This window comes from Acomys minous (genome assembly GCF_964271855.1).
Source record: "Acomys minous genome assembly, chromosome: 6".
Lineage (NCBI taxonomy): Eukaryota > Metazoa > Chordata > Mammalia > Rodentia > Muridae > Acomys > Acomys minous.
The window spans coordinates 74,516,786-74,526,580 of record NC_140487.1 but is presented as its reverse complement, the minus strand read 5'-3'; the positions used below and the strand labels follow the sequence as shown (position 1 = coordinate 74,526,580).

Here is a 9,795-nt window from a genome sequence, read left to right as displayed (position 1 = left end):
TACATAAAAAGGACACAGGCTTAGTCAGAAACAGAAAAACATAAGTCAGGCCTTCTCTGAGAATCTACTTAGCTCCATCAAGCTAGAAAAGTCAAAAGTTTGAACGTGCCAGTGTTGCAGCACTGAGGACAATTGGTGAATGAGAAGAGTGAATCAATGCTGAAAGCTGTCTGATCTGTGCTGGGAGGTGGTGGCACACACCTTTAATCCCAGCAGTGGTAGAGTCCGGTGGATCTCTGTGAGTTCGAGGCCAGCCTGGACTACACCACGGTGAATTTCAGGACAGCCAGAGCTATGTAGTAAGACCTTATCTCAGAAAACAGGGGGAAAAATACTTGCACTGTATCTTCCTGGGGGTACAGGAAACACACACACACACACACACACACACACACACACACACACACACACACACACACACCCTTCCTGGCTGGGCTCCTAAAATTCTTTATGTTGGCTAACTGGAGTGTCCTGTTATTTATAACAAGCTCCCTATCTCCAGCTGGAAGATTCCTCTTTAGAAAGACACACAGAACTCTGTACTGTGCTTTATTGAGGACACAACTCAGAGACAACAAATGGAAAGTTGAGAAAAGTGGGGCAGCGACACAAGGTACTGAGAGATTCTGTGCCTTCTGGGGAGCCCCTTCCTGGCATCATCAGCACTTTGCATAGTCAACCAAAGTGGAATCCTGCATCCTCTCGGCCATCACACGGGGACGCCCTTTGGAGATCCTTTCTACCCTCTTCCCACACCACAGCTGGAGTCACAGAAATGGTGCAGAGAGTGACTGACCTGGGCAGCAGCCTCACAGCTAGCACAGAATGACTGTCACGACCCAAGGCCATTGGCCCCCAGATCAGTGTTTTCTGTTGAGGTCCCACCAGAGTATGCCCCTCTCTAAAGCAGGGGTTCAGACAATGGCTTTGAGCCAGCAGTCTGTCTGAGGGAACGTGGGGCTCCCGTGCTAAGAGAAAATCACTACAAAGTTGCACACTTTCTTCTTTTCTATTTTAATATGTATGCGTATGTATGTGAAGGTGTGTTGGTGTGTGCCTACCAAGGCCAGAAGAGAGTCTCTGATCACCTGGACCTGGAATTACAGGTGGTTGTGAGCCCCCCAACATGGGTGCTGGGAATCGAACTCAGTCCTCTGTAAGAGCAGCAAGGGCTCTTTAACTGCTTGGCCAGCTCCCCAGCCCAGTTACCTCACTTTGCTTGTGGTTTGGGATTCTGGAATCAGGGATCTATATGGACCAAAACAGCTCTAAACACTCTGCTTCGGCATGTGGGCAGCTTGTGTCGATGGCGAGAGAAAGGGAATGGATCTACAAAGGGCGGAAGTGAGATGTACAAAGCTCTGCAGGCTGAGGCTTGGCCTTTACCTTGCTTAAACCCAGTTGAAGAGTTGGCTGTGCGTAAGTTGACTAAAGCGCAGCTGCTGGGATTGGCTGAGGCTCCGCCTATCATGAGTGTGGGATTGGCTGAGGCTCAGCAGCCTATCATGAGAGTTTGCCAGTACAGAAGAAGGTTTAGGCCAAACAAGATACGTACAGAGACAACTTTAGGCCAAAGTTCATTCAAGCTAAGATAATTATTTATTAAATGTTGCTTGAATGAATGGACATTGTGTTCTTCCTTCTATGAGCCTTGAAGCTCTGGCTAAGCTAATTAATGGTAATAATTTTATATCCCCAACTGTCATAGTCACATTTGTATGGAGGCTATGAAGAAGCTGGATCCCAGGCACCAAGGCAAGCACAATCGTCTAGTAAAGGGAGCTTTTAACACTGTGTGATGCTGTAAGGAAGAGCTGCACTGTGCCTTCTTGCAGAATCAGCCTATGCATAGAACAAGAAAGGGACAAAAACAATTAGACAAACACAAGCCAGTGTTTATTATGCTTAAAGCACTCAGGAAAAGAATGCATGCATTTGCAGATACTCTGTCTAGGAAAAAGCCATTGTGTAGACTACAGTGGTGATTTAGTGGGTTGCATCAGGCCCACACTCCTTTTAGGCTAAATTTATTAAACACTAAACACTGTGGCGAGGTGGCTGGCAGCTGTTCTCATTTATACACTGAGGTTTCTATCTTCCCCTGACTGACTACTACCCGGCCCAGCCAGACACGGTGCTCATGTCAGGCAGATACAAATACTCGGGTCCTTCCAGAGCATAATGGTTCATCATCTATAACGTGTGTCAAAACACAAGTTTTCCTGTCTCAACAGGCCTGGAGAGTTCCAAGGAGATGGCCAGAGCAACAGAATGAACAGCTCGGGGAGTGCCAATTGGGTAAGACCATCCATGATAGATAGGAGTGTGGTAACTCAACAAGATATGGGGCTCATGAGGACCTTCCTGTTGGGGAGCTTGTGGTCACAAATTAGAGGCACATTAACATCCTTAGAAGTGGCTGAACCGATGGCTGTGAAGGGAGCAAGGGCTGTCAACATCGCCAGAGGGAGAATGGGTAAGTGAGATGAATAGAGATCAAGCCTTTATAGCCAACTCCATTACAGAGAAAATTTTACCTTAACAAAAATATACCCAAGCCCCAGGCATAAGACCATAATAATCACATACTGTTGAAATAAGCCAGTGTGGAAGCGTGCTGTTCTCCTCCTTCTGTGCAACAGCCTCCAGTTAGAAAAGTAGTCCAGTGCGTGCCCTTTCACGTCTGCAGAACGTGGCCACACCCGCCTCCCTTTCACCAACCTCTTAACCCTGGGTAAGAGAGAAAGGAGGTTAGAGGAGAGAAGGAGGGCAGACCCCTTTACTTCTCACCGCTATTTAGGGTCAATTGGGTTCTTTGGGGGCAATACCAATCTCTGTCAAGAGCAAATGCAGCAAGCAATCTCCCCCAAGCTCTTGAGTTGAAACGTTTCTCTCAATCTATCTCCAAGCTGCCACACACACCACATACCACCACCCACCCACACCCTCTCCTCCTCCACCCCCCTATTATCTTTCTGAGAGCTCTAGACCACGCCCCTCTCTGTGCCACAAGAGGCAGGCTGTTACCAACTGGCAAAGACCACACCCTACACAAAGCATTTATCAGCTGTGGACAAACTGAAACCCAAACTAAAATCCCATGCTTGGGATTAAAACAAAAACATATTTACATAACATAACTGAGTTTTACAAAGAAACCAGAACTTCCGTTACAGGAGATAACTTAAAATGCCCTACTGGAGGGTGACACCGGAAAACTTTTAGGATTCAAGCTTAGTGGGAATCATTGCTTCATCTCACAGATTTCCATCCAACTAGATGCCCAGCTCTGATGTTATCAGCAAGGTTACTTAGAATGTTATCACTTCCAAAATGCAGAACCAAAGGCTCCGAGGGGTTTAAAGTCCCTTCTGCAAGGGACTGGAACAATGTCTCCTCAGGTAGGAGCACAGCCTACTCTTGCAGAGGAGCTAAATTCAGTTCCCAGCATGCACTATGATAGCTAACAACCAATGGACATAACTGCAGCTCTAGAGAATATGACACCCTCTTCTGGACTCCACAGGTGCTGCACTCATGTGCACAAACCCACACTCAGACAAACACATGAACACCTACTTAACATAAAAATCTTTAAATTTTTTAATGTATTCTTTTTATTGGCTATAAAGGTGGATTGAATATTATGTTTACCTTTTAATTTTCAAATCTTTTTCACATGCAAGTCTTTAGTTTTTATGGTTAAATATCGTGTTTCTTTATCTGACCTCTATATACATGCACCCATGCCGTGGGCACAGACCCCTTACATGTACCTTTTGCTGTTTTCTTAAATATTTCTTGTATTTATTTAGGGCGTGCACCATGATGGGTATATATTTACTTGATTTTTATACATATATAATATATAATATTATATATAATAGTCAAGTAAATTAACATATCCACCCTAATCATTTATGCTTAAAAGCACCTAAAACTCTATTCTTTCAGCAAAACTCCATAACGATCAAAAATGTATATTGTGACTTTGATTTTACTAGGAAAGAGACTGGAAGCAACATGATCCATTACAGAAAAATACAAGAGGGTAATTCACCTTTGCAAAGGAGTAATGCACAGTAGTGAAGGTGGGAGGAGCAAGATGCCGGCGTCCTGATAGTTTGCTAGGATGCTAGCAACATGCCAAGTAGTACATGCATAGATACTCAAAATATAAGGACACACATTGAAATGGAAACATCAAATCATAATATTGGAACCAAAGCAAGGCTTGGTGGCGCATGCCTGTATCCAGCACTCAGGGAGGCAGAGGCAGGTAGATCTCTGTGAGTTCGAGACCAGCCTGGTCTACAAAATGAGTCCAAGACAGCCAAGACTACACAGAGAAACCCTGTCTTGAAAAACAACAACAAAACTAAACAAAGAAAGAAAGAAAAAGAATATTGGAATCAGGTAACTAGGGAAGATTTTAAAACATCTACAGTATTTTGTTTCTTAGCTACATCATATTCATTAAGTAAGTATTTGATGTTCTGTTCATATCTAAACTATTCAATACTTCAAAACAAAAAACAACATAGAACATTATCACATTCCATGTAAGCTGTTTGGGGTGGCGCACGCCTTTAATCACAGCACTCAGGAAGCAGAGGCAGGCAGATCTTTATGAGTTTGAAGCCAACCTGGTCTACATAAGTTCAGGCCAGCCAGGGATACATAGTGAGACCTTGTCTCAAAACAAAACAACAAAACTCCCAAAACAAAATACTCCATCTAGCTGAAGAGCTGACCTGATAGGTAAAGACATTTATCACCAAGTCTGACAACCGGAGGTAAATTCTTAGGACCCATTTAGTGGAAGGAAAGAACCAACTCCTGAAGGTTGTCTTTTGACTTTTACACACACACCACACACGCATACACACACACAATACACACACACAACATACACACACACACAAGTAAATAAATAAGTATAATGTAATGTTTAAATATTTTAAAAATGGCTCTAGCTATATGTCTGGACCACAATGGTGCCATGGCTCTTCTGCCCATAATCTCAGTCACTGGTCCCACCCAGGTGCAAGGGGTCCCACCCACCCCCACTAACAGGCCATGCAGTGGCAGTCCCTTAAGGCTAGGTTGAGGAGTAGACCAGGATCAAGACAAGTTGCCGGAAGTTTTTCATTGTGTGGCCTGGCTGTTTTATTTTCTGTATAGTTGCCACTTGTTGCTTTCTCTATGTGTTTAGAAAATGAGCTTTTATGATGACTTCAAGTAATGTACTTATTTCAGAGACTATGGAGACTAAATGTCAAGAGTGAAATCACTCATATTGCTAGCATTCAGAGGCACTGTTGACCAATATGTATATTTACATTAGAATTCACTACAACATCATTATGTGCCTTTATTGCTTTTATTTGGTAAGTTTCCTCTGGCAACATAATTTTATTATCAGCATGCTACCTCACCTCACGGATGAATCAGTATTCCTCAGAACCACTTCATCACTGAACCTCAAGAGTTTATTTTGTTCTTTACAAAAACGCTTTTAACATAGTATTCATAGGATAAAAAAAACCCTTAATTTCTCACTTATCCCTGTAATTAAATATCAACCTCACCAAGCACAATAAGCAGAGGGCCAGGAATAAACAGCACGAGCTAGTTGAATATCTCACAGCTCAACTGGTAGAGACGGTCCCTGTAGCCTTTGAGCATGCGTGTGCTACTGTTGCCTCTCAAGGGCCTATCTTTGAGAAGCTGGTTAATTGGCAGCTGCTGCAGTTTGAATGTGACATGTTCCCCAGCAGCTACTGTTCATACACTTAATCCCCAGGCTGTAAAACCTCTTAGTAGCTAGATCCTTGCTGGAGGAAGTGCGTCACTAGGGGTGGGGCTTAAGGCTTCATAGCTTCCTGTTCCCTAGCTGCTGTCTAACTTCTAATGCAACGTGATGAGGGAGCTTCCTGTTCTCGTTGCCAGGTCTTTCCCACCTTGATGAACGGCCTCTCTCTCTCTCTCTCTCTCTCTCTCTCTCTCTCTCTCTCTCTCTCTCTCTCTCTCTCTCTCTCTCTCTCTCTCTCTCTCTCTCATCATAAGCCAAAATAAACCCTTTTCCCTGAAGTTGTTTCGAAGAGAGTATTTTATCACTGCAACAGAAAAGAAACTAGAACAGAAACCAATTAAGAGGATAGACCTGCTTGGTGATGATGGTGATGATGATGATGACGACGACGACGACGACGATGATAAAGGAGACAAATGTATATGCTCATTTGATAGATACTACCCAATTTCCCTTCAGAAGTTTAAGGATGGCAATCTGAAATTTTCTCTGTACCCTCACCACAAAGAGCAATTGCACTTTTATCAGTCATAAAAAGGTTCGCCACCTTTGCTGTAGTCCGTCCTAGGACTGAGCCCTCCACCACTAAGCCACAGCCTCAGGCCGCCTCTCACTTTCGGTTGTTGGCAGAGCCCAAGCTGCCCAGGCTGGCCTGGGACGCACCGTGCAGCTAGGCAGGCTGTAGCTGGCTCTTGCCTCAGCCTCCTAAGCAGCAGCATCAAGTCCTGAAAACCAGGTCAACTCTGCTCTCGTCTTACTTCGCACTATTAGTAGGAAAGCTGAATACTTTTGTACCGTGACTGTTTTTACGACACTCACTCATTCCCTAAGGAACTTGGTGTAGTTCAAACCTTCTTCATCTTCTAAACTTTAGAGCATTTCTTCAGCCTGGATGAACTTTTTAAAAAATTACTTTTTGTTATATATATGGATTTGGGGGAGGAAAAGAGATACACCTTTGTGGCTAATTTCACTTCAGTTTTTCTTAGACATTTTGGAACTCCTCGACATTAAGAGTTAGGTAATAAGTCACAGTTACCAAGCCCTTATCTTACTGTTAGGACATTTAAAGGAACAGAAACTGCCACTACCTTACTCTGTTATTCTACTATGAAAAGATGGAGGTGTGGCTAGGGAGACGGCTCAGTGGTTCAGAGCACTGGCTGCTCTTCCAGGGGGGATCCTGGTTCAATTCCCAGCACCCAATGGTGACTTACAACCATCCCTACTCCAGTTCCTGGAGGATCTGACACCCTCCTATGACCTCCAGGGATACCAGACATACATGTGAGGCACATAGATACACACCTGAAAGCAAAACAGGCATAAACACAAAATAAAAGATAAATGCAAAAAAAAAAAAGAGGAGGGGGGCGGTGGTGACGGGAGAAAGCACACAAAGTGGGAAAGACACATTTCAACATGTCTATAAAAAACATGAGAGCTGAACTTTGTGGCTTAGGATGGCCCCTCAGAAGGTGAGATTTTAATTTTGTACCAGCGACTTTGGCATTAAAGAGCCTCTGTCGCAGGAGCCTACACTGTCCTTTTCTCTTTCTGGAATTGTTTCTTGTCACCAGCACCACCAACCCAAACTGCAGCTGCAAAGTGTCCTCATGCACTTTCCCTGCCAGGGACAATTTGTCATTGATACAGAAACCAGGTTAGACTGTTTCAGCTACCTGGAAGCAGAAGGTTCTGGCAGGTGAGTAACACACAGCACCACACAGTGAGGGGTTGGCAACCCTCTGTCTCCTCTGCAATGTTGCCTAAGACCCTCTCCCTGGATGGCTACAACATCTATGGTGATCCTCACTGTCAAGTCTCCCACGCAGCACCCCTAGAACAGTCTTGCACTATCTTGTCTCTTGCCTCTGCACTTGAAATGTCCGTGCCTCCCCACTTGCCCAGCCCTAACCCTGGTATCCAAGGCTCTCCAAGGGGAGTCCAACCTCTTTTTCCAGACCGATCTTCCATAAGCAGCTTTGTGCTGCCTTATTGCCCAATATAACTTTGCTTCTTTATATTTTATTTAGCAAATATTTATATAGCACTTAGTATGTGACCAGTGTGGGCCTTGGCACTTTCCAAATATCCACCAGCTGGAATTAGACAAGGAAGGACGGGGATGCCTTCCTTTCTGCTTGCCTCTCCTCCCCTCCCCTCCCCTCCCCTCCCCTCTCCTCCCCTCCCCTCCTCATCCCTCCCCTCCTCATCCCTCCCCTCCCTTCCCCTCCCCTCCCCTCCCCTCCCCTCCTCATCCCTCCCCTCCCTTCCCCTCCCCTCCCCTCCCCTCCCCTCCCCTCCCTTCCCCTCCCTTCCCCTCTTCTCTCCTTTCCTCTCCATTCTTAATCTGGTCTCTGATCTCCTCTGACTCATTATGTACATCTCTGTTAGACATACAAAATATTATTCCTTCTCCGCCCCACCTCTCCAGAAAAGCAAAGACAAGACACTGGAAGATAAAGACAAAATGTTTAAGTCCTGTTGACTGGACCAAATGCCTTTCCGGCTAACCCTTGGACCTTTAAGGAAATCAACATTAAGGTTATCTAGATTAACCTGCTTCGCTCTGAGGTCCGGGAGGGTGATAGGGCTTGCCCTAAATCACGCCTCTATTTAGTGGAAGACAAGAGCACTGCTCAGGACTCCTGCCTGCTAGAATAGCGCCCTGTCTACTGTGCCATGGAAGTCCTTGATGCGTGTTCATTATGCAGATCCCCGAAGCATCAACTTGAGTCCGCTAGTCTCTCGTGTTCCAAAAATATCAGATCGTGATTGATGCCACGTTCAAGCTCAGAATCCCTCCCCTGTGGGGCCAGAGTCATGCCTGCCACCACAGACTGGGATGACACCCAAATATGCACAGTGGCTGCATGCGGAATGGCAGCTCCTGCATTTAGACCATGACTCAGCCTCTCAAATGTCCCTGGGCTTAGACGAGAGGAGGGAGCTCTCAGCACGTGTGCTGAAGGAGACATATTCTTGCTAACGGAAGAAAAAAAAAAAGGAATGTTTCCTGGATATTTCCAGCATACACACACACACACACACACACACACACACACACACACACACACCATCGCTGATACCCACTTTGGCTACGGAGAGCATCTACAACCACCCAAAGCTAGATTGCTTTCTGAGTGAGCCTGAACTGTTCAGACCTATGAGAAATGCGCATGAAATGTGAAAAGAAGCTAGCAGCCCCCACTGATGGAGAGAACTTCGATTCCGATCTGTGTAACAAGGCTGAAAGACCTTCTCAGGTGTCGGCATTCTGAAAGCTCAGAGGGACCAGTGAGCACAAACACAGGCACCTGTGGGTAAACGGGCAAGAAAATGCTACTGAATTTAAAAGGACCCGCATTCAAAACAAAACACGTGTTCCAAGTGAGCTGGAGCTAATGAGCCCAGAGGAGTGCTATGAGATGCAAGATGCTCTTCTGGACCCGGCCTGGCTGTCATACTCAAGAACTCACGGCAGCTGAGGTTACTCACGCAAGATCAAGTCAGCCAAAATCCCAGCACAGATGATGTAGGAGATCTCCAGGCCCCACCCATTACCAAGGCGTTATCGGCACTAGAGAGTTTCTGGTGGGGGGTGGTGTGGAGAATCCTTCCTTTCGTTTTATGGACGGCCCAGTGTTCAGGCCCTAGGGGCAGCACTAATTGGACTTAATGGGTCATCAAACAAGAACATGATATTGTGAGGAGGGGCTTTTTTGGGGGGATGGGGTGCAGGCTTGGAGAGGGCTGAAAGAGAGAGGGTGAAATGACCATATTTCATTGTATACCTTTATAAAATCCTCATAAACAAAAAATGTTTTAAACTACCAGAGAAAGAGGAGGTCTGTGCTATGGTGTTTGGAAGGAAGGGAAGCCCATATGGGGAGAAACCAAAGTGGCAAAGGTGCGTGGCAGGCGAGTGGAGTGGCATGTGTATCTACTACAAGATGAGGGCTGATGGTGGTAGCAAG

General features: G+C 45.4%; 1 long non-coding RNA gene across 1 annotated transcript; it reads right to left on the bottom strand.

Moving 5' to 3' along the window:
* Positions 1–1,652: 1,652 nt before the first annotated feature.
* LOC311599841 lies at positions 1,653–5,735 on the bottom strand. The gene is made up of 3 exons (XR_014780022.1): positions 5,592–5,735; positions 2,590–2,730; positions 1,653–1,842 (listed from the first exon to the last, which is right to left on the bottom strand). It is a non-coding gene; the product is annotated as an uncharacterized lncRNA (long non-coding RNA).
* Positions 5,736–9,795: the final 4,060 nt, after the last annotated feature.